The sequence below is a fragment of the Marmota monax genome, unplaced genomic scaffold (assembly GCF_021218885.2).
Source record: "Marmota monax isolate L192 unplaced genomic scaffold, Marmota_monax_Labrador192_F-V1.1 WCK01_AAM20220418_F8-fsc00125, whole genome shotgun sequence".
NCBI lineage: Eukaryota > Metazoa > Chordata > Mammalia > Rodentia > Sciuridae > Marmota > Marmota monax.
The window spans coordinates 12,970,409-12,995,047 of record NW_026695235.1 but is presented as its reverse complement, the minus strand read 5'-3'; the positions used below and the strand labels follow the sequence as shown (position 1 = coordinate 12,995,047).

General features: G+C 62.7%; 1 protein-coding gene across 9 annotated transcripts in view; it reads right to left on the bottom strand.

Annotated features, from left to right (window-relative positions):
* Positions 1-24,639, bottom strand: part of Adarb1 (adenosine deaminase RNA specific B1) — a 125,468-nt gene that overhangs the window by 79,385 nt on the left and 21,444 nt on the right. For 3 of the 9 annotated variants that reach the window (XM_046438973.2, XM_046438974.2, XM_046438975.2), the window contains exon 2: positions 13,007-13,128. The gene's annotated coding sequence lies outside the window, so the exon portion shown is untranslated. Of the gene's footprint in view, positions 1-13,006; positions 13,129-15,002; positions 15,822-24,639 lie in introns of those variants that run through there. The other 6 variants (XM_046438972.2, XM_046438970.2, XM_046438966.2 and 3 more) reach the window with 6 other exon arrangements.

Sequence of the window (24,639 nt, the reverse complement as noted above, 5' to 3'; positions counted from 1 at the left end):
GACCTCACCCCTGCGCCCCCACACCAGACTGTCATGTGTCCACACAGCCTTCCTCCACCACTCAGCAGGTGAGCCAAGGCAGCAGCCTCTTCTAGAGAGCCACAGGAGCCTGCAGCATGACCCCAGAACCACAAATGACCTCCAGGCTGCCCTAGTCACTGCAGGATGGAGCCGTCCTCCGAGATCAGGCAGTGACAGGGAGCGAGACCCGCAGCCTGGCTCCTGCAGTCGGTCAGGCTCCCGCTTACGTAAGGTGAACAGTCTGTTTTCTGGAACCAGAGACCATCAGGAGCACGTGCCCAGCACCAGCAGTGACAACCACATAGATGCAGCACTGCGGAGACCTGCTCTGCACCCCTTCATAACATTCCGGGTATCCTCTCACCATCTGCCTCTCCCGGTGGCGGGTGGTCTCAACCCTGCCCAGGCGCGGGAAGGCGCCCTCACTGTGCTGGGAGCCTGGGCACCACCGCGGGGCCCGGGAGTCAGAGCCTCCACGGCCAGGGCCACTGTTCACCAGCGGCCAGCAGCTGTCCACTCACAGGGAAGTGTCTGTACTCACCAGGGCCCAGGGAATGTCCCTTGCCTGCACCACAGCACAGCCACACGGCGGGACTGTGGGACAGCTGGTCCTAACAGTCCTGGTGGCTTAAAGGTGCTGTGTTAGTCAAGAGTGGCAACACCGTAGGAGCCCCCCTGCGTGTGTCACAGGGATGCGCGGGGACGTGGACATGCCTGGGGCCCCAAGATGCTGCCAGAAGACTCTGCAGGACGCAGCTCTAGGCCGCGGGAGGAGACTGGGCCTCAATTGCAGGGGTCTAAGGAGAGGACAGCGCTGCTCCTGTCCTTCCCAGTAGCCCCACCACAGCATCTCATGCTGAGGGCCCACGGAGGCCGCTGGCAACCAGGGTCATGACCAGCACTTCCCGCAGCTCTCCCCTTGCCCTAAAGTTTGGCTGAGAAAACAAAGCAGGTGGCACCAGAAGCTGCCACGTTGACAGCAGAGACCAGGAGGCCACTACGGAAGGCTCCGTCCCCAGGAAACACCGTGCCTCCTGCCTGGGCACACAGTTCAGGAGCACGGTACCCAGGGGCTGCGAGGGCCTCTCCCACGCCCACGTCCCCTGGGCAGCCTCTCCTGTGCCTCTTCAGCAAACACCACACAACTGCCGACTCTGCCCTAGTCTCTTCCCTCTAGCAAGCTGCTCTGGGCACTGTGCCCACTGTGCCAGTCCTGCACAGCACCCAGGGAGCCTGACCCTGACGGTCACGCCCTGGCCTTGCTGGGCGGTAGCACTGGTGATGCCCAGGGCGCAGCACAACCACAGCTGCAGGGCTGGCTGCTCCTGCCAGAAGTGCCGTCCCCCAGGAGGCCCCCGTGAACTGCTGAGACCCAGAGAGACCAGCTGTCCACGGCTTCCCAGGAAAGCCTCACCTCCAAAGGGGGTTTGACATTTTTAATTATGAACAACTTGTGAATCTGGTTTTAAGAAAAAAATATAGATTTTAAGACTTAAAACATTAAGTTGGATGAAGAACTGAAAGCAGGCAGGCACTGGTGGTCAGGAATTGGCCCTCCGACCTTTCAGGAGAGGACACATTCACGGTGGCCTCTGCAGTCCCTCCCACAGTGAAGAACTGACCCAGCAAGGAGGGCGTCAGTGAGCGGCAGGCCGCGAGGGGCACGCAGAGCTTCTCTGGAGTTAAAGCCCCACTGTGCCCAAGCCACCGACCCCGCCACGCAGACCCTTGCAGACCCTTGAAGCCGAGTGGCGCCTGGTGCCTAGGACACCTCCAAGACCATCCTCGGCATGCAGGCCCCTGGCCAACAGCCTGTGGGGCCCGGGAGAGGAGGGCAGCACAGGCAGGACAGGGAGGCGAGCCAGAGCAGCCTCGGGGCAGCCGCTATGAGGTGAGCCTGCACCCCGGGCAGCGACAGGAGCCATTACCTCTCCTCTTGGAGCGCCTCCTGCGCCTCCTCTTAAACCTGAGCCCCACAACACTGAGGAAGACCCCCACGTCCAGGGCTTCCTAGCCCAGCGACGCCATGTGGGGCAGTGGCTGCCAGCCCCAGCCGGCCCCGGGCTCATGCCGTGTCCCCGGGTCACTGGCAAAGCTCCCGCATGTGTGACAGCCAGTCCTGCTGATGGCATGTGAACAGCCCCTTCAAACGGCAAAATCAGGGGAACTAGGCTGGACGGGGCCCAGACGCCACCCAGAGAGCAGCACGTGACCACCAGCCTCCAATACCGGAGGAGCGGAGCGCAGAGCCTCCCGGCCCGGCTTCTGGCAAGGCACTGGCCCTGTGGGGACAGCTCCCGCAGCAGAGGGATGGCACAGGAGGAGCAGGAGGCCCATCCACACCACGAGACACAGGCTGCTGGGGTAGCGGTACGCTCTGGACTAGGAGGGACCCTGGGAGCAGGGTCGCCAGGTGGCAGGCAGGTCACCTCCTCTCCTGAGCCCCGTGTCCAGGGCCAATGCTCACCGGGACCCGAATGCAGAGCAGGAAGCAGCGCACGCCTGCTCTTCACCACACCTGGGCCTGACACGCACAGCCAGCCCCTACCTGTGGCCAGCAGGGCCAGCAGGCCCCACCACACACAGTGGGCACTCACTCAGCTCGTGCACACACACGGCATGCACCGGTCTTACCACACATGCAGATACATGTACACACTTGCACATGCGTGCACAGACTACACCCAGGAGTGTGTGGGCACACACACACTTGCATGAGAGCGCAGGGCACCCATACACCGGCCACGCAGCTTGACCCACAGCCTTGACCCCCTGGGTCCTGACCCGCAGGCTCTAGGGAGATGCACCAACATCTCAGGCCCTGGGGCACCCCAGCTGCCTGGGAGCACCTTGCCGTGGCCACCAGGGAGGCACTGTGGGGGGGTCTGAGTTCAGGAACATAGGCCCAGGGACAGGCAGGGAGCGGGCTGGTCACCACACACCAAGCTGGGACACTGGTGCGGAGGAGCACACCATGACAAGTGCACTCCCTTCCCAGGGCATGCGGCAGATGTGCTCCCTGGACATTGAGGCCGCACTGGCAGCAGTGGACAGTGGCACTGTGACCAGGCCCCCACACCCTCAAGGGGCTTTCCTTAATAACTCAGACGTCGACACTGGCGTGATTTGTTCATATTCCATACTTTTAATGACTCTAAGAACAAATTCCTAAAAATAAGGAGAACCACTATTTGCTCCGTTACTTACTCAACCACGTGACTCCAGACAGGTGCCTGTGAAATGCAGGTGCCACGAACCAGGCCCCGCCATCGACACGCGGAAGACGCGTGGCCCTGCCGACGCGAGAGCCGGTGCTGGGCGTACTCCAACAGCGGGCACTGCACCCGGAAGGTCCAGACCCCACACGTGGCCTTCCTCAGAACGCCAGGTATGTGGGACAGCACAGCCCAGCCGCCCGCCTTCCTCCCACCCAAAGGCACATACCACACGCGGCACACAGACCACAGCCTCTCTAGGACTGGCCATCTGCAAGGTGCGCTGTCAGAGGACCGGGACACTGTGGACAGTGCGCTGGCTCAGTGGAGCCCGAGACGTATGGCGGGACACGAGGCCCTGCTGTCCCTACATGTCAGGGACACTGGCCCCACAGGCAAGTCGCAGGGCTGCTCAGTTTCTGGTCTGTGTTTCCCTCACAATGGGCAGGGCAGGCACAAGGAGTTGCCCAGGATAAGGAGTGGCACAGGGGCAGCAGCCGGAGACCGGGGGACCAGCAGCTCCAGGCTGGGACCACCCCAGCACAGCTGGGGGCTGCTGGCTGGCACCTGGCGGGGAAGGAGGGTGGGCAGCCTATGGGCAGAGCAGCAGGGGCAGGGGCAGCCACGGTCCCTGGGGAGGGCCTGGCCCTGCCGTGTGCCAGGGAGGGAGGGCAGCCCCGGGGAAGTAAGGCTGGGCCTCCAGGCCACACCCGAGGCAGCACTGGACACTGAGGTGCAGCTGGGCACAGCAGGCCTCGTCCCTCCACCCCAGAGCCGATGGCGCCTCCTGCTGACCCCGGTGTCCAGATAAGCCGAGGGCAGGTGAGAAGCCGTGCAGGTCCTGGAGTCCACTGTGGCCTGCTCTGCTGCGGGCTCCCGGCTCCCTGACCTGGGAGTGCAGACTGAGGGGTGCACCACCCCTGTGGGGACCTCCGGAGTTTGTCCCTGCAGGAAGTGGGCTGGGGGCTGGGGGCTGGGGCTGGGGCTGCTCTCTGGGCACAGCCCAGGCGAGGCTAGGACCAGTGGGCCATCTTGGCCCCTGTCCCTCCACCTCCCACGGTGACAGCTGTGAGTGCCCCCGCCCTACCAGGAGGTATGTCATCTCCCAGCTCCACGGTGACTGACTCGGGGACAGAAAGATTGAAGCAGACGGAAGCTAGAGCACGCATGTCCTCCCGACGTGCAGCCGTGGCACCACGGGTCACCTGGGAGGACGGTCCCAGGCCGGCGGGCGGCTGGATAGCAGGCCCGCAGTGGCTCTCGCCCAGGAGCTCCGGAGGCAGGAGCCTGCGGCCAGGCCCAGAGCCTCCTCGGGAGTCGGCGGAGGGAGGGCCTGGGGGGAGACACCCCTGTGCGGGGCTGGCGAGGAGCCCCCAGCTGGGCAGTGGTGGACCCTGCGCCACATGTCCAGTAAAGGCCGTGTGTCCCCTGACCCCTACCTCCTTCCGGCCAGCTCTGGGCATCGCAGGCCGATCACATGACCACCCCTCGCTGCTCAGAGACCCCAGGCCATGCCCAGGCCTGCAGGACTCACCTGGGCAGGTCCAACCCCTAGTTCACGGGCCTCACCACCTCTTCACCAGCCCAGCTGCCAAGCCAGGGTTCTGCCCAGGTCTTCCCGGCAGGAGGCAAGGAGAGGCCTCCCTGCGGCCCAGAGCCCACAGGCGTGAGCCAGACAACCACTGCCCCATGGCCTGCTGCCACCTCCCACCACAGGCCCAGGCCTTCCTGGCCCTCCAGCCCACACCTCCGGGGCCCGGGTCCTCCACTGAGAGGGGCAGCCAGAAGGCCCTCAGCAAAGGAACCCTGGCCCCCAGCCCAGAGTGGACCTCCCGCAGGTCCAAGACTCCCTGAATGGCCACCAAGTGCCTCGTCCAGCAGAAAGGCCCAGCATCTTGACGCAGAGGCACTGCAGCCGTCCATCACGTGGTGTGGTCCCATCTGACACTGCCGCATGGTGAGGGGGACAGCAGCTCTGCCCATGCCTGCACCCCGCAGGGACGCCCGGCTTTTCACACCCGACCCCTCTCAGCGCCATGGACATCCCTCCTTGCTGCAAGCTCCGTGGCTTAGACCCCAGCAGCCCAGGGCACAGCTCAGCCATGGAGAATGGCGTCCTGGATCAGAGGGCAGCAGCACCACACCAGTGAGGCTGGTGGCAGAGCAGGTCCATGTCCCAATGCCATCTGTCACCTTCTGTCTAACTTTGGGATTTTTTGAGAGAAACTTTAAAATAGAAGCCTGATTCCGAGATTCTGAGATTCCGAGATTCTGAGACAGCGGCAGACGCAAGGAGCCAGTCAGCCGCGCCCACCGCGGGCAGCAAGAAGGCACTTCACAGCCCGCGCTCCCAACTTCAAAGAGCCTTGTTTTCTGGCTCCGGCCATGGCCTTGCAGGCTAAAGGGACACACTGCCCAGACAGGCTCACACGTGGTCACACTCCATTGGGCCCCGACAGCCTGGTGACGAGTCCATTTCATCTTTATCGCTGACCTCAGAGTAAAGACTCGAAGCCTTAACGTTCCTTGGACGCTGGGCTGGCGTCCACTCCTGAAAGCACTTTCCTGCACTTAGGATGCGGGGAGGGGTCTGTTCTCTTAGACCCAGAAGATCCTTCCCTTGTGGCTCGCCTGAGGGACACAGGGAAGGGCGCTGTCCTCCAGGGGACGCTGCGCCGCCTCGGCATGGCTCCCCAACACAGCAAGCCCTGCGCCCAGCCAGGATGCAGGAGCTGCTGCTGCACGCAGGCCAGCCTGGGCTCAGAGGGACCTGGGGAGCCAGGCCCCGGCGGCCGCCTCCTGAGGGCAAGACTGGGCAGGAGAGGGCACGGGCCTCGGGTGCCTGTGGGAGCAGGAGGAGCGAGCCGCCTCCAGGACCAGTGTTCTGCAAGGGCACAGTGTCCAGGGCACTCTAGGACACGGCAGGGTCCTGGGGTCACACGAGGGGCCTCCCGGGCCAGGCAGCAGGGGGACCAGGCGGGGCTCTGACCAGGAGTTTTAATCCGGTTCTCACCTACTTTTAAAAAGGAACCTGGCCCCTGGCAAAGAGTGGACGTGGGTGAGCGCTGAAGCAGGGCGGGTGGGCCTGGCAGCCGAGGAGGGACAGCAGGACGCGAGGCAAGAGCAGGCAGCTGGACAGGAGCTGGACAGACGGCAGCACGGGAGGACAAGTGCTCCAGAGCACGCAGGCTGATGGGGCAGAACTGGGGACAGGAGGAAGGCCTGTGCCAAGGACCGGGAGGGACCACTGCAGGACACTAGGTGATGAGCTCAGAAAGGCCCAGAGACAGCAAAGGCTGGGGAAGCAAGTCACGAGAGGGCAGGGCAGGGCAGGAGCAGCCCTGGAGTAGCCATGAGGTGACCACCATGCCGCTGGTCACCACACGCCTCAGTTCATTTTGACTCCCTGGATCTCCTCACTGAGGAGGGCCACAGGTCACCAAGGAGGTCCACACACAACACTGAGGAGGTCCACAGGTCACCAAGGAGGCCCACACAACACTGAGGAGGTCCACAGGTCACCAAGGAGGCCCCCACACAACACTGAGGAGGTCCACAGGTCACCAAGGAGGCCCCCACACAACACTGAGGAGGCCCACAGGTCACCAAGGAGGTCCACACACAACACTGAGGAGGCCCACAGGTCACCAAGGAGGTCCACACACAACACTGAGGAGGTCCACAGGTCACCAAGGAGGCCCCCACACAACATTGAGGAGGCCCACAGGTGACCAAGGAGGTCCACACACAACACTGAGGAGGCCCACAGGTCACCAAGGAGGCCCACACAACACTGAGGAGAGCCACATGTCACCAAGGAGGCCCACACAACACTGAGGAGAGCCACATGTCACCAAGGAGGCCCACACACCACTGAGAAGGCACACATGTCACCAAGGAGGCCCACACACAACACTGAGAGCCACATGTCACCAAGGAGGCCCACACACCACTGAAGAGGGCCACATGTCACCAAGGAGGCCCCCACATACCACTGAGGAGGTCCACATGTCACCAAGGAGGCCCACACACAACACTGAGGAGGGCCACATGTCACCAAGCAGGTCCACACAACACTGAGGAGGGCCACAGGTCACCAAGGAGGCCCCTACACACACCACTGAGGAGGTCCACAGGTCACCAAGGAGGCCCCCACACACACCACTGAGGAGGGCCACAGGTCACCAAGGAGGCCCACACACACACCACTGAGGAGGGCCACAGGTCACCAAGGAGGCCCCCACACACACCACTGAGGAGGGCCACAGGTCACCAAGGAGGCCCACACACAACACTGAGAGCCACATGTCACCAAGGAGGCCCACACACCACTGAAGAGGGCCACATGTCACCAAGGAGGCCCCCACATACCACTGAGGAGGTCCACATGTCACCAAGGAGGCCCCCACACACCACTGAGGAGGGCCACATGTCACCAAGCAGGTCCACACAACACTGAGGAGGGCCACAGGTCACCAAGGAGGCCCCTACACACACCACTGAGGAGGTCCACAGGTCACCAAGGAGGCCCCAACACACACCACTGAGGAGGGCCACAGGTCACCAAGGAGGCCCCCACACATAACACTGAGGAGGGCCACAGGTCACCAAGGAGGCCCCCACACACCACTGAGGAGGGCCACATGTCACCAAGGAGTCCCCCACACACCACTGAGGAGGTCCACAGGTCACCAAGGAGGCCGACACACCACTGAGGAGGTCCACAGGTCACCAAGGAGGCCCCCACACACACCACTGAGGAGGGCCACAGGTCACCAAGGAGGCCCACACACCACTGAGGAGGCCCACAGGTCACCAAGGAGGCCCACACACCACTGAGGAGGTCCACAGGTCACCAAGGAGGTCCACACACACCACTGAGGAGGGCCGCAGGTCACCAAGGAGGTCCCCACACAACACTGAGGAGGTCCACAGGTCACCAAGGAGGCCCACACACCACTGAGGAGATCCACAGGTCACCAAGGAGGACCACCCACCACTGAGGAGGGCCAAAGGTCACCAAGAAGGCCCCCCACACACCACTGAGGAGGTCCACATGTCACCAAGGAGGCCCCCACACACCACTGAGGAGGCCCACATGTCACCAAGGAGGCCCCCACACACCACTGAGAAGGCCCACATGTCACAAAGGAGGCCCCCACACAACACTGAGGAGGTCCACATGTCACCAAGGAGGCCCCCACACACCAATGAGGAGGCCCACACACCACTGAGGAGGTCCACAGGTCACCAAGGAGGCCCCCACACACCAATGAGGAGGCCCACAGGTCACCAAGGAGGCCCACACACCACTGAGGAGGTCCACAGGTCACCAAGGAGGTCCACACACAACACTGAGGAGGGCCGCAGGTCACCAAGGAGGCCCACACACCACTGAGGAGATCCACAGGTCACCAAGGAGGACCACCCACCACTGAGGAGGGCCAAAGGTCACCAAGAAGGCCCACCACACACCACTGAGGAGGTCCACATGTCACCAAGGAGGCCCCCACACACCACTGAGGAGGCCCACATGTCACCAAGGAGGCCCAGACACCACTGAGGAGGTCCACATGTCACCAAGGAAGCCCACACACACCACTGAGGAGGTCCACAGGTCACCAAGGAGGCCCACACACCACTGAGGAGGGCCACAGGACACCAAGGAGGCCCCCACACACCACTGAGGAGGCCCACAGGTCACCAAGGAGGTCCAAACACACCACTGAGGAGGTACACATGTCACCAAGAAGGCCCCCACACACACCACTGAGGAGGTCCGCATGTCACCAAGGAGGCCCACACACACCAATGAGGAGGCCCACACACCACTGAGGAGGTCCACAGGTCACCAAGGAGGCCCCCACACACCAATGAGGAGGCCCACAGGTCACCAAGGAGGCCCACACACCACTGAGGAGGTCCACAGGTCACCAAGGATGCCCACACACAACACTGAGAAGGCCCACATGTCACCAAAGAGGTCCACACACACCACTGAGGAGGTCCACAGGTCACCAAGGATGCCCACACACAACACTGAGAAGGCCCACATGTCACCAAAGAGGTCCACACACACCACTGAGGAGGTCCACACACACCACTGAGGAGGCCCACCCACCACTGAGGAGGTCCACAGGTCACCAAGGAGGCCCACACACAACACTGAGGAGAGCCACAGGTCACCAAGGAGGCCCACACACCACTGAGGAGGGCCACATGTCACCAAGGAGGCCCCCACACAACACTGAGGAGGCCCACAGGTCACCAAGGAGGTCCACACACCACTGAGGAGGGCCACAGGTCACCAAGGAGGCCCCCACACACCACTGAGGAGGGCCACATGTCACCAAGGAGGCCCCCACACACCACTGAAGAGGTCCACAGGTCACCAAGGAGGCCCACACACCACTGAGGAGGGCCACATGTCACCAAGGAGGCCCCCACACAACACTGAGGAGGCCCACAGGTCACCAAGGAGGTCCACACACCACTGAGGAGGGCCACAGGTCACCAAGGAGGCCCCCACATACCACTGAGGAGGTCCACATGTCACCAAGGAGGCCCCCACACACCACTGAGGAGGGCCACATGTCACCAAGCAGGTCCACACAACACTGAGGAGGGCCACAGGTCACCAAGGAGGCCCCCACACACACCACTGAGGAGGTCCACAGGTCACCAAGGAGGCCCCCACACATAACACTGAGGAGGGCCACAGGTCACCAAGGAGGCCCCCACACATAACACTGAGGAGGTCCACAGTTCACCAAGGAGGCCCACACACAACACTGAGGAGGGCCACATGTCACCAAGCAGGTCCACACAACACTGAGGAGGGCCACAGGTCACCAAGGAGGCCCCTACACACACCACTGAGGAGGTCCACAGGTCACCAAGGAGGCCCCAACACACACCACTGAGGAGGGCCACAGGTCACCAAGGAGGCCCCCACACATAACACTGAGGAGGTCCACAGGTCACCAAGGAGGCCCACACACACCACTGAGGAGGGCCACAGGTCACCAAGGAGGCCCACACACACCACTGAGAAGGCCCACATGTCACCAAGGAGGCCCACACACACCACTGAGGAGGGCCACAGGTCACCAAGGAGGCCCCCACACATAACACTGAGGAGGTCCACAGGTCACCAAGGAGGCCCCCACACACACACACCACTGAGGAGGGCCACGTGTCACAAGGAGGCCCCCCCACCAGGGCAGTCCTTCACAGCATACACAGGCCAGACCCACCCAGGGACCACACCTGGGCACCAGTAAGTGCACATCAGCAGGACACCTCAAGGACTGGCCTCCTGCCACGTGTAGCCAGGTCCCAGGGACGCGGCCACTGGAAGTGCCAGCCGTCCCCGCACACTCCTACCCCAGCCAGGTCCCGGGGACGCAGCCACTAGAGGTGCCAGCCATCCCCGCACACTCCTACCCCAGCCAGGTCCCGGGGACACGGCCACTGGAAGTGCCAGCCGTCCCCGCACACTCCTACCCCAGCCAGGTCCCGGGGACGCAGCCACTAGAGGTGCCAGCCATCCCCGCACACTCCTACCCCAGCCAGGTCCCGGGGACACGGCCACTGGAAGTGCCAGCCGTCCCCGCACACTCCTACCCCAGCCAGGTCCCGGGGACGCGGCCACTGGAAGTGCCAGCCGTCCCCGCACACTTCTGTCCTCTGGTCAGGCTGTGGGAGAATCCCCAAGTGGCCGAACTATGCACAGCAGGTGGTGGCAGCAGAGCCAGTGGTGGTGGCGTGTAAAGAGGCTGGGTCCTAGGGACAGACCCTCAGGGGCCCGTGGAGCGAGCAGGACATCCCAAGCTCAGCTGCACCTTCACCAGGGACCCCCGTGCCCAGCAGCCCACAGGCCAGCAGGAGCTCCCCACTCCTTGAGCACATTTCAGGTTCCCAGAAACGTCACCACCACGAGAAATAGGGAGGATCCGGCCTCAGCGCCACCTGCACCGCAGGCATCCTCACCACCATGGCTGTGCGTGACACCATTCGTGACATTACACGGCTGCAGTCACACAAGGCAGCGTCTTCTGTGAACCTGCTTCTCCTTTGGTGCTGGGGGTTGAACCAGGGCACTTACCATGGAGCCACATGCCAGCCCTGTTTATTTTGTACCTTGAGTCAGGGTGCCACTAAATTCCTTAGGGCCTCCCTAAGTGGCTGAACTGGCTTGGAACTTGTGATCCTCCCGCCTCAGCCTCCTGAGCCACAAGGATCCCAGGCACGGGCCACCGTGCCCAGGGAAGTCACATATCATAAAAGAACATCTAGAGGTGGCAGCAGGAGAAATGCCCAGAGAAGCTCCCAGGTCCACACCCAGGGGGACTTCCTGGGCCCTGCATTGGACACCTTGGGCCCCTGCATTCACACTGTGGGTCCACCCAGCGCTGGGACTGCAGTGACCAGGGTCCCACCTCAAGGTCCACAGCAGTCAGGATCACGCCCCATCAGGCTCCTGGGGACAAGCAGGCCGACAGGGACAACCTCCAGGCCCAGGTGACACCCGGATCGCAGCACCACAGACTCTGGGTGGGCACAGGGCGGGGGACTGCTTCCCAGCAGACAGCCACTTACGCCTCTATCGACCCCAGGAGCGGAGGAACCCACCAGGGCAGTGTGACAGCCACCGTCGCTTCAGGGAAGAGGAGAAGGGGCTTCTGCCTCAGCCACCCCCACCAGGGCGAGGGACAGGAGGCGTGACCAGGCCTGAGCCTGCATCCCCAGGGCTCTCCGTCCTTGCCCAGCGCCTCCTGGGGCCTCGAGGAACACTGGGCCTCCTGCCGGCAAGCTCACGTCACGCACACCACGTCACGCCCCACACACGCCGTGCCACGCCCCACGCACATGGCCCCAGAGCAGGCAGTGGTGGCCCTCGCCCAGCGAGGCAGGGTGGGCTGCCTGTGTCCCCTCGCCCAGAGCTGGGGCCCTCGGTGTCTTTCAGGGAGCTGTGGCCACAGGGAGGCCAGTCGTAGAGCACTAAAGGAGCTGAAAGAGGGGTGTGGCCAAAGTCGAGCCCGGCTCTGGGCACAGTGACATTGGGCCGAGGTGTCCTTCCAGGCGGGCACCCCAGCAAACCAGCAGGCGCCAGGCGAAAGCATTGGGACAAGACCTTGGGAGGCCTTCATGGGACATTAGGTGACACAGAAACGGCAGGCGGGGCCTTTCTGGTCAAACGCTAGACCCAGCAGTCACAGCTGGGCGTGTCTCTGCTCCCCAAAGTTGGTGACCCCCGTAGATGGCCGGCTACTCCCCTGTCCCCACTTGTGTGGTCCTCAGCCCTGAAGGCCACCGAGCTCCCAAGTCAGCAGCACAGGCAGGCCTCATGCTCGATCTCTGGAGGGCACCGCATGGGGGCCATGCGGGGGGGCCACGCAGGGGGGCCACATGGGGGGGCCACGCGGGGGAGCCACGCAGGGGGGCCACACAGGGGCCCCTCAGCCCTGGCCGACAGGGGGTGATGAGCCCCGGGGCCCGGTGCCCAAGGCCAAGCAGGCCTTCGCCCAGCTCAGCCTGCGGAGCCTCCTCGCGGCCAGCACCACCGGCTTTCCTGTCTCCACGCTCTCAGAAGCAGGCACAGCCTCGGTGACGGCCCTCAGAACTCAGGGCTGCAGAAGCCTCCTCGTGGCCACCTCAGAGAAGGGTGGCAGTAAAACCTCAGCGGCCAGCCTGCCTATCGCCAGGCGGCCGGGGCCCCAGACCAACGGTGGACGTGGAGCAGACGTCGGCTCCTGGCTTCCACTTACCTCGGCGTGCTCCGACCGGCTGACCCCAGGACGGCCTGCCCGGGCCAGGGGAACCTAGGCCGGCAATCCCGCAGCGTCTCCGCAGTCGCACCTTGGGCTGTGCCGGCCGGAAGGCCTCCACTCTGGAAGAGAAAGGCCCGGTCACTGACAGCCCTCCCCAGAGCTGAGCTCATGGGGCCCGCTCCATGAAAGCCCCTTCCCCAGCACGGGCTGCACTGTCCTTTAAGGGGCACACAGTGGCCTGCATCCCTCCTGCCCTCAGCAGGACGTGAACACACATGACCGCCACACGGAGACCTCTGCAGCCAACGGTCCCCAGCATAAAGCCACCCAGAGCCCAGGAAGGAAGGAGACTGGGGCCCTCTTGGACATACTGCTCCTCTTCGGCTCAACCGGCCCACACGTGCACACCCGTGTACTTGAGTGCAGACACAGAAACCCACGTGTGCCCCACCCTGCTGGGCCCTGGACGGCCCTCTCCAGCTGGTCTGCTCTGCAGGACAGTGGTTTCCAATGCCCTGCTTCTCAGCAGAGGCTCCTCCCACCTGAGGGGAGGTTCACAGAGATGACAGGTCCCTGCGTGGGACCTGGAGGAGGAGGCCGGGCAGAGGCCAGGAGCACTGGAACACGGTCCGCCCTTAACTACACAGGCTGGGTCAGGTCCTCCGAGGGGTGAGGCTGGAGACACTTCCCAGCACCCTTCTGTGCCTTAGGTCCACCAGGGACCCAGACAGGTCCTCTGCCTGTGAGGGCAGATGTGGGCACGCTGACAGCAGGCTCCCTCCCGCTCTGCGCTCGCACCACCACGTCGATGGCCGTATCACAGATGCCTCGCTGGCCCGGGGCCACAGCCTACGTCATTCTGTCCAGTACAGGGGCACCTGTCAAGAGTCCAGGGCTGCTGTCCTCGGGACCCCTTCCCATCTCACCCCCCTCGAGTACCCAGGAAGGCACGAGTGCACATTGCAACAGGGAGAAAACAACGGCGCCCTAGTGGCCCACAGATGCTCAGAGCCAGCCCAGAGCAGAGGAAGGGGGGAGGAACGAACCCACCCCTGGTAGGGCAGAGCCACACGGCCGAGCTGGCCAGGTCTGGACCAGAGGCCTGGGCTGGAGAGAAAGTGAGCGCCCGCGGGCTGGGTGGCCAGCAGCCATGCGGCAGGCAGCGTGGCTCTGCACGTCAGCGCCCAGAGAAGCCGTGCTCCTGCTCCCACCTCCTGGTGCCCTCTTCAGGAAGCCACCAGGCCCAGAGGTCAAGCTAGCTGGGCAAGGCCACAGACCCCGCCAGCAGTGCTGGCCAAGGCACTGAAGAAGTCTCAGGGGCCACGAGGAGAACCAAGGAACCCAGTCTCTGGCGGAACTGAGTCCCCAGACACACGGCCACCTCTAGACACAAGGTGATCCTGCTGAAGTCCCAGTCACCACCAGGAGTCAGTCCCTGACCTGCCACCTCGAGCATCACAAAGTGATGGCGTTTGATGTCAGTAAGTTTTGGGATGGGTCAGTAGGCAGCCAGTGCTGGCCAAGACAGAACGGTCACTTCAAACCCTGACAACACAGAATAGGGTATGCTTCAGACATAAGGACCCTGAGTGCACATGAGAGGTGACCAGACGGTAGGTCAGTAAGCCAGTGGTAGGAGACAGCAAGACCACCCGCCCAGGCTGGCGGGGCTGGAGGCAGGTGGCTGGGCCTCGGGGTTTGCATCTTGTCCTTGGTGGGTGGAGCTCTCTGCTCCCTGGCACCACTTCCTGGGCTGCTGTCCCCCTGACTCCTTCTGCCATGATGTTCTGCCTCACCGTGCGCCAGAGCCACCGAGTTGGCCGACCAGGGACTAGACCCCCAAAACCGTGAGCCGAAATGCACTGTCCCCCTCATAGGTTGCTGGTGTTGGTCTCCTGGTGACAGCGGCAAAAGCTGACAAAGCATACATTGAGAACTTCATTCCCAAACCCGTGGCTTCAGCAAGAGGAGCAGGTTCTACACACACGCTCACCTCGGCTGGGTCCAGAAGCAACAGGAGCTGATGGCCCACACGCGGAAGGACCAGAGTCAGAAACAAGAGCTCCAGCCTGGACGGCTTCACCGAGACCTGGGCCTGACCCCCAGGACGCGCTGAGGCAGGTGGGAAGGCGTGGGCCGGGCGGCGGCAGAGCGCTCCAGCAAGGGTGCAGGCACGTGCAGGGAGAGCCGGAGTGCAGCCCAGGCAGGGTGCACGCACACCCATCCATCAGGGCAGCCGCGGGGCCACGCGGGACAGTGCCACCACACCCTCAGGGTGCGTGCTCACTGGGAAACTGGGAGGGACGGGGACCATCCTGTGGAACGCAGGGGAGACCCTGCCTAGCCGGGATGGACAGCAGCTGTCCGCCAGGGGCACGAATGTCACCGTGGGTGCCCAGTCTTCATGTTAGCCTGCTGATGTCCCCGTGGACGTGCAGCAAGACCATTCTCTTCTACACGTGGCCGTGTGGACTTTGGCCCTCGCAGCAGCAACGTGCCAGGAAACAGCAGGCACCAGGAAGAGAGGCCACGCCTGCCGCGGCTGGTCCTCCGGGCAGCTCCGCAGGCCGACTGCACTACCACGCACCAGCGGGTCCACCAGCTGACCACCCACAGCAGTCGCAGCAGAAGAGAGAGGCCCAGGTGGGGAGCCAGAAAGAGCAGAGCAGGGAGGGGCTGGAAAGCCTCGGCGTGAGGCAGGGGCCAGGGCACAGCCCTGCCCAGCCCTCGGGCCGGGCCACTCCTACAGAAGGGCAGCTAGGAGGAAGAGGCAGTCCAGCAGGAGAGGTTCCTGGCGCCCGTCCCTGTGTGCTCCGAGCTCCAGTTAGGAAACGGCGGGTACCGCACATCTCATGGCGTCGAACGCAGTCCTCTCGCTGTTCCCAAGCAGGTGAGACTCCAGTTAGAGAGCGTGAGCGGGAATCCAGGTCAGGAAACCTGGGGGCCTTCTAGGGGCCTGGAGTGCCACACGAGACCTCTGGGCAGCAGCTGACCTGTCCCTGGTCCCCTGCATTGTGCTGGAGCCGAGGGATGGAAACGTGTCTTGGGTTGGTTCCACTGAGTAGATTAAACGAATGGTGCGTGCTCAGCCAACGAGCAACACCCTCCCCTGGGACAGAGGACTGACTGCAGGACGGTCCGCACAGGGTCTCAGCACGGAGCCTCCCGGAGAGCGGCCCGTTTCCCTGCAGTGCGCCTCGGCAGAATTCCTCTGCGCACCGCGGCTGTCTTTTGAAGACACGCCTTTGTTCATTTATTCTGGTCTGGGGAGGGAAGCCAGGCCTCGTGCACGCTAGGCAAGCCTAGACCACTGAGCTGCACCCGGCCTGGCCTCGTCCTCTAAAGCCCACTAGCCACGTGACTGGGCACTGTTTATGACCTGAGAGAAGACACTCCCTGAGCTCCCAGCAACCGGAGTCTCCACGGAAGGCACCTGGTGCCGCGCTGGGCCACTGCAAGGCAGGGCCTTCACCTGCTGCATCCTGCTGCATCCTGACCCGAGGCCTGCTGGGCTGGCTGCACGGCCTCCAGCAGAAGCCACAGGGCAGCGGGGCAGCATGCAGTCCCTGAAGGGCTGGGCTCCCTCCACCACAAACCCCACCCAACAGCAGGTCCCGGGGCGCTGCACACGCTGTGGACCTGGCTACTGCAAAGGCAGGCAGGGCACAAGGCCAAGTCCACCCTGCCCCACCTGCCCAAGCCTGAGGACACGGGGACGGAAGCCCAGGGCTGAGGCCTGCCAAGAAGGGGCACAGCAGGCACCCCACCAGCCCCACCTGGTGTCCACCGAGCCTGGACTCTCAGGGAAGGCAGCCCTGACGGGGGGCAAGCAGGGAGGGCCCTGCACGTGGTCACTACAGCCCTCCCCTAGGTCACGGGTCATGATCACATGGCTGGTACCCAGCAGTGCCCAACTGTACCTCCTTGAACAGCGGCACAGACGGCCAGCAGAGAAAAGCCATGTCCTCTCTGGAGAATCACAGAAGTCCCTGTCCAAGGAAAATGAGCAGCTCAGGCCAGGAGGATTGTCCCACGGGCCATGAGGACAGGAGGATGAGCCAGTACCAACAGGACGTGTGAGAGACAGCAGGGCCAGCTGGCCACCCACCCGCACACAGAAGCAAAAGCTCGCAGAGACAGTCGCAGTGGGACCAGTAACTGGCATCTCCGTCTCAGGGGTCACTGCAGCTTTGGCTTCCTCCACACTTGGCCCTCTCAGGGTGCCTCCAGGACTCCACCCTACTGCGGTTTGCCGCCTCCCAGGCCTTCTTCCTTTGAAATCTTGGTGGGCGCCTCCTTGACCCCCAACTCCAGCATCCTGCATTCCTGCAGAACCAGCCCCACATGGCTGACACCAAGTCGGCTGCCATCTGCAGCAGTGGCCAGGCCTCCAGGACCCTGGCTGCAGAGCCTCTGAGGGCCTGGCTGAGCACACTGAAAAGCTTCCTAGGTCCCCTTGTGCAAGAATTGTGCCCCGCTGGTCTCTTCTCAAGATCATGTCACTTTTACTCCTTTAAGCCTGAGACAGGTGTGGTCTGGCCAGCTCCTGAGATGCCCTCAAGCCATCTTTCTTACTGTTTCTGGGCAAAGCCTTTAGCATTTTAGTGGCCTAATGTCTTTAACAACTGCAGCTTCCTTGGGCCCAGTTTTACTCCTGAGACCAGCAAGCAGAGATTCAAGTGCGCGTTTTTTAAATCTGTCTGCTCTGCTTTCTGCTCCTGATTATCACAATTAATTTGGCTAAAAGCTGCCAGCAATATCCATGCCACTGCCTGAATGCTATGCTGCCTAGAAATTTCCTCCACCAGATAAAGGAATCCGTTGTTTTTAAACCCAGCCTCACAGAAAGTCTCAAGAGACAAGCCAATCAATTTCTCAGCCAGAACAGAACACGAAGGGCCTCTAGTCCATTTACCAATAGTGTCCTCCTTTTCCTCTAAACCCTCTTGAGCCCTGTCTTCACTGCCCACGGTCCTGTTAGCATTCTGGTCCTCTGAGCTCCCACCAGAATCAGCCAGTAGCTTAAACAATCTAAAGCATTTCCAGCTTGCACTGCTAAACATCTCAAATTCCTCCCACCAATTCCAAAAAGCTCCAAAAAAATTCTGGAGCCAAGGCTCAGAGCGCTTGCCTGGCATGCATGAGGCACTGGGTTTGATCCCTGGCACCACATAACAATAAAAAATAAAATAAAGGTATTGTGTCCAGGGCTGGGGATGTGGCTCAAGCAGTAGCGCGCTTGCCTGGCATGCACGCGGCGCTGGGTTCGATCCTCAGCACCACATAAATAAAGATGTTGTGTCCACCGAAAACTAAAAAATAAATATTAAAAAGTTCTCTCTCTCTCTCTCTCTCTCTCTCTCTCTCTCTCTCTCTCTTAAAAAAAAAAAGAAAGATATTGTGTCCATCTAAAACTAAAAAAAAAAAAATCTGATCCACACGGTCGGCAACGACACCCTCCTGGTACCAACGTCTGTCTTGGGTCAGCTTTTTTGCTGCTGCACCTGAAAGACCTGAAAAAAATGGCTGTAGAGGGGGAGAGGTTTATTTAGGGCCTCGCGGTCTCAGAGGTCTCAATTAACAGACAGCAGGCTCCTTTCCCCGGGGTTCCAAGTAAGGCAGGGTAGCATGGCAGAAGAGTGAGCAGAGGGAAACAGCTCACCTGACGGCCAGAAGCAGACAGTCCACCTGCCAGATCCTGACATATAGGCCATGGCCACGCCCCCAGTGCCCCCTCCTCAGCCACGCCCCTGCCTGCAGTCACCAGTTAACCCCAGGAGGAAGGAGGAGTTCACTGACTAGGTTAGTGTTAGAGCCCAGTCGCTTCTCCTCCACGCCTTCCTGCCCTGTCTCACACGTGACTTCATCCAAACCACAACCAAGGACGAGGGGCCACAGAGCAGAACAAAGTGCCCCTGGAGGGCTCAGCACCAGGACCAGGGCAGTGGCGCAGGGGATGCCAGCGTGGAATCGAACGCACGCACCCTCTCACCAACCACAACCAGTGGCCACCAGCTCCTGCCGCAAGAACCCCAAGGGCGTTCCAGAAGGCTTCTCTTAGGAAGAGACACCAGACAGACGTAGCCTCAATGACACCCTGTCAGCCTCATACAACAAACTGGAGGGTCTCCTCAGAAAGGGCCCTGCACCCATGGAAAACACCTAAAACCAGCAAAGGGAACGGAGGCTGCTAGAACGAACACAGATGTTTTCTGATAGTGAGAACACGGGCCACGTGCAGCGCCTGTCCACACGCCTGGCCTTGGGCAGGCCAAGAAGAGGAGCAGCAGAGCTGGGGACACGTGGGGACATACCCTCAAAACAGAGCCAAGGGGGAGGCAGGAGCAGGTGCTGGCCTCCGTCCACGGAGGCGTGGGCACCCTCCCTCTGCCGGCACGTGTGGTCCTGATGGAGGAGGGCTGAGATGGGCTCTGGGGGCCCAGGAGCACCACACAGCAGGTGCTCGCCTGGCCTTCCTCGCACGCCCTGGGGCATCTGTCCAGTGGAAGCAGGCATGGCCTTGCCCAGATGCTCAAAGGAGCCCATCATTTGCCCCTGCCCAGGGAGGGTGGTGCACTCTGCCCACAGCCTGCAGGCGACCCCAGCCTCTCGGGGGCTGACCTGCAACATGGCAACCAGGGGTTGGTGGGTGGCTGGCGGGTAGGGGAAGCCTGCTGGCAGGAGCACAGGAAGGACCTTCAGCTTCCTGTCTGCGCCTCGACACCCTGGGAAACAACAGGAAATACCTCCTGAGCTTGAAAGGAAGCCAATGGGCACCTAGGTTCCAGAACCACCAGGGAACCCGTTTGACACACACCAGGACCTCGGGAGCAGACACTGGGAGGCTGAGAACCAGCGCCAGCGCATGGGCAGAGCGGCAGGACCCTAAAGACATGGGTGCCGTGAGCGTGCGCCCCTGACTAGCCAGGGTTCGCGACACTGGCTCCAGTGAGACCCGCACTGTGGGCAGGGTGCGAGCTGCCACCCTGACGCCAAGCCTGTGGAGGAGCGGAGAGTCTGACGAGGGGCGGCAGCAGCCTGAGTGCTTCAGATCTCGAGGCCTAGGTCTAAGCACCGCCTCCTCAGCTGCAAGCCAGCAGCTCTGCAGTGGACACCAGCCAGGTGTCCACTGGCTCCACTCGGTTCTGATGCCATCTATCTGGACGGAGTGTCAGCTCCACGGGCTGCAGGGTCGGAGGCCGGTTAGGGTCAGGGTCAGGGTCGGGGAGTCCCAGGCCCCTGCTGAGCTCCAGAACTCAGGGAAACAACGGCACTGACCAGTGGAGCACCAGGACATGCAGAGAGGCACGGAAGGGTGAGGAGGGACGGCGTGCTGCCCAGAATCCCAGCCCTGTCCCAGAGTAGGACGGCTAATGGACTCGGGAGCGCAGCAGGCCTGCTCCCCCTCCCTCCTGCGCTGCCCGAGGGCACGGCAGGAGCCCTCTGTACTACCAGATGGCAGTGCCCTGCAGGGCTTATCATAGGCCTGGCAGGACCAGGAAGAGGCCGCCCTCAGGGAGGGAGTGATGAGCCAAGGATGGGGTGAGAGCCAGCACCCCCATCTTAACACCCCATGTGTCCCCCGGTGGGTGACAGGGGAGGAGGCTGACATGGTGGGGCCCAGGGGCAGACGGTAATTCTCTGTACCTTCTGCTCAATTCTGCGGTGGACCCGAAACTGCCCAAAAAAATAAAGTCTAAGTCAGGCATGAAGGCGCACACCTGTGATCCCAGCAGCCAGGGAGGCTGAGGCAGGAGGATCGCAAGTTCAGAACCAGCCTCAGCAACTTACCAAGGCCCTGTCTCAAAATAAAGAACAAGCCAAGGGTGTGGCTCAGTGACAAGGTGCCCTAGGCTTAACCCTAACAGGCACAGCTTCGGGCCAGGAGGCAGCACATGCCCAAGTGACCCTGCTGCCAGAAGGCCAGAGACCAATATGGCCCTGGCAGGACTGCGCCCAGCGGGGAGCCTGAAGCAGGAGGGTGTCATGTGGCCCGTGTCCCAGGACTCAGCCAGGCAGGGAACAGGAATGGCGCTGCTCTTAGCTCTGGTGCCAGGGGCAGCACTTGCCAGCAGCAGGGTGGCACGGTGGGCTTGGGCAGTCTGCTGCAAGGTGGAGGGTAGAGGACAGCCAGGGCAGGAAGGGTGAGGGGCTGCCCCAGGAAAGCGAGGCGCTGGCCGCAGCTCGCCAGCGTTGGGAAGCGTGCTCTGTGGCAGCAGACGCCATCTGAGATGACCCGTCCACGTGGGGGCCCTGGACACGGCTAGACGGGGACTGGTCGAGCCAGAGCGCCCGGAGACGCGAGAGCTGCCAGACACCAGCAGCTGCCCGAGGGCCAGGACTGCAAGGGGCTGACGTGCGCCCAAATGCATGTCCTCCAACTGCCCTGGCAACTGTCCTGCTCGTCCCAGGAGCTGAGGTTCCCGCCCACAGCCTGTCAGCTCAGCTCCTGAGGGGACAGAGCAGATGGACAGCTCCCCGTGGCCAGCACCACAGGTTCCGAGGCCCGAAGACACGGCTGTCCTTGGCGGCCACCAGCGCTGCTTGCCAACCAGCCGGAAACAAGGAGATGACAACTAGGGCACAGAGTGACAGGAACACATCCAGTCGGCCTCAGGGCAGGAGCCGAGCTCCCTGGGCTCACCAGCCAGGGAGAAAGTGACCCAGAGGAAGGTCTCAAACCCCCTTTCTTCTCAGAATCCAGAATTGACGAGGTCAGTGAGAAGCAGCTCCTGCAGCCGGAGGGCGGGGCTGAAGGCACAAGAGGGCTCCCCTCACACCTGACCGCCCAGGGCTCCCGGGGCGAGGGCTCCCCTCACACCTGACCGCCCAGGGCTCCCGGGGCGAGGGCACCCCTCACACCTGACCGCCCAGGGCTCCGGGGGCGGGGGCACCCCTCACACCTGACCGCCCAGGGCTCCCGGGGCGAGGGCACCCCTCACACCTGACCGCCCAGGGCTCCCGGGGCGAGGGCACCCCTCACACCTGACCGCCCAGGGCTCCCGGGGCGAGGGCACCCCTCACACCTGACCGCCCAGGGCTCCCGGGGCGAGGGCACCCCTCACACCTGACCGCCCAGGGCTCCGGGGGCGGGGGCACCCCTCACACCTGACCTCCCAGGCACAAGCCCTTGAGGGCGGGAAGAAAAGACCGCCGCAGTGTGCAGCCTGGAACCCCAGGGATCAGCCCTTCCAGGGAGCTCCTGCCCCGGGCAGCCAGGGAGCCAGGCGCAGGTCTGCTGGCCGTGCCTCACCAGGGGGAGTGGGCTTTCCTATCCATGGAACTGAGCACTCGGGGGCTCAGCCAAACGCTGGCTCAGCACTCAACTTCAGAGAACCAAGAGTTGGCTCAAAACCCCAGGGAGCGTCCAGCACAAGTCCCCATCCACACCTGCTGACAGTCCCCAGGTGGGGATGGAGCTGTAAGGACAGCCAGCCTCCAGGTGGACATGCACAGCTGAACGACGCCACAGAGCAGATGGGAAACTGCTCCCAGGACATTCAACAAAGGAGCTGGCAACAAGCCGGCAGTGTCCCAGGAACGTGGCAGGGGCACTCCTAGGGCACAGAGGGTGGAGAGTGGTGCACACGTTCCTGCCCCGGCCCGGCCTTGGCTGGCCGTCCTCAGGCGGGGGCAGAGCAGTGCCCACAGGCCTCCTCCTTGCAAAGTGCCACCTCCGGCCAGCTGCACGTCTGGCCTGCCGAGAGCCCCGAGAGCCCTGCAGCCCTACGGAAGGCAGCAGCGCGGAAGCCCTGGAGGAACGACGTCCAGGCCTGGGGGTGGGCGGGGTCGGGGAGCGTGGCAGCTGGAGCCAGCCGCAGGACAAGTGGGCAGAGGGCGTCCAGCAGCTCGGGCGGGCGTACAGGTGCGTAGAGCTCGGCGCAAACGCGGGCCCACAGGCGAGCAGCGCCCTGGCTGTGCGCGCAGAGCGCAGAGCGCAGAGCGCAGAGCCCAGACGCGGGCCACGCCCCCACAGCCAGGACCGCAGGCGGCCGGCTCCGCCCACCAGCCCCCCTCCCCGGCCCGTGCGCTGTCCCTTGCTGTCTTCTGCCCATTTCCCACAGGATTCGGGGTTTTCCCCTGAACTACACACTGATACGCACGATGCGGAGATTCCTCATGATGGGTGTTTTGTCCTGATGGCGCTCACAGGATGGTGGGGTTGGGTTCCGGTTGAGGACATTTTTGCTGCAGGGTCTTCTACTGCACCCGAGTCCCGCCATCCTTCCTTCCTCAAACCTGACCTGAGCCACACATTCTGAAGGCCCCCCCCCGGCCCACTGGGAGCCCCGTCCAGGGAGTATGACATGGACCCATAGTGCTCCACTTCTCAGAAGCCCACCAGATCCAGCGACGTGCGACCCCACCTTTGTCCCACGCTGGATCTCCACCTGAGCCAGGTACAGGGCTGGACTCCCCGCGTCCACCTGTGCACACCACCATCAGTCATTGCTCAGGAGGGACATCCTGAGACGGCTCGCTGTGGACACCCAGGGCTTGCTCCAGACAGCTGGGTGCCGCTGGGTGGGCACCCTGATGGGATGTCTGTGCAGTCTGCTGTGACCCGCCGTCACCAGGCAGTATGTGGCTGCCTCTCCCCAGGTTGGCCAAGTGCTGTGGAATATGGGGGACCAGCCACCCAGGTGGGCCGTCCTTCCCTAAGCTTCCAGTCAGCCACGTGCTTGGCTTCTTGTTTCAGTTCTGGGACCAACACACCCCCACCCCCAGTGCCCTCGTGGCTTTCCTGCCCCCAGGCCTCACCTCACCCTGCAGACCACTCGGACAGGGACCGGACCCCGAGTCCTCTGCCCTGTGGCCGCTGTACCATTCCCTCCACCGGGGCTTTGGCAGCTGGTGTCCTCCATTCCCAGCACTGTGTCCACCACTGCGATGGCCAGCGGGGCGTCCCTTCTCTAACATCTTCTGCCTCTCTTTGCACACGTGACAGTCACTACCGATGCCTGCAGGGACCCTCGTCATCTCCCTTCTGCATCATGACGCCCTGGGGTGAGCGACCCACAGCTGCCAGCTGCAGTGCTCAGGGCTGCGCCCGTTCCCGGGCACCATGCCAATGGAGGTGGTCTGGCCCCTTTCCCACATCTGGCACCTGTATTCCCTGTCCTGTACTGACCTGGCCAGTGGGGACATCAGGACACCCAGGGGAAAGGAACCAGCAGCCCCAACGTGGACCCTGTGGCTCTCCGAGCCCCGCAACACCTTCTCTCCCTGGGCCGCTGGTGGCCTCCGTGGGGACGGATTCAGGGAGGAAGCGAGATTTCCTATGCACAGCTGCTGACTGGCGCTGCAGCCCTGAAGGCTGGATGCTGGGGCCTCTGGTGTCCCTCAGCAGAATGGACATGAGGGGACGTGGTTCTGGACTTCACAGCTGCCACAGTCCTCCAGGGACCTCAGCCTACCTCGCCTCTGACCCCACGCAGCATCTTCATCAGGACATGGTCCCTGTCACCTGTGCACCACCCCGGGACCCCAGCCTGTCAGACTGTACCGAGCTTGTTCATGAAAGTGGTGTCACCATGATTTTGAGAGTCACTAGGAAAATACGCTTTTTATCAATTTGTCATTTTGATGAATCCCCAAGTCACCCACTGTGGGGACAGTAAAGAGCACAG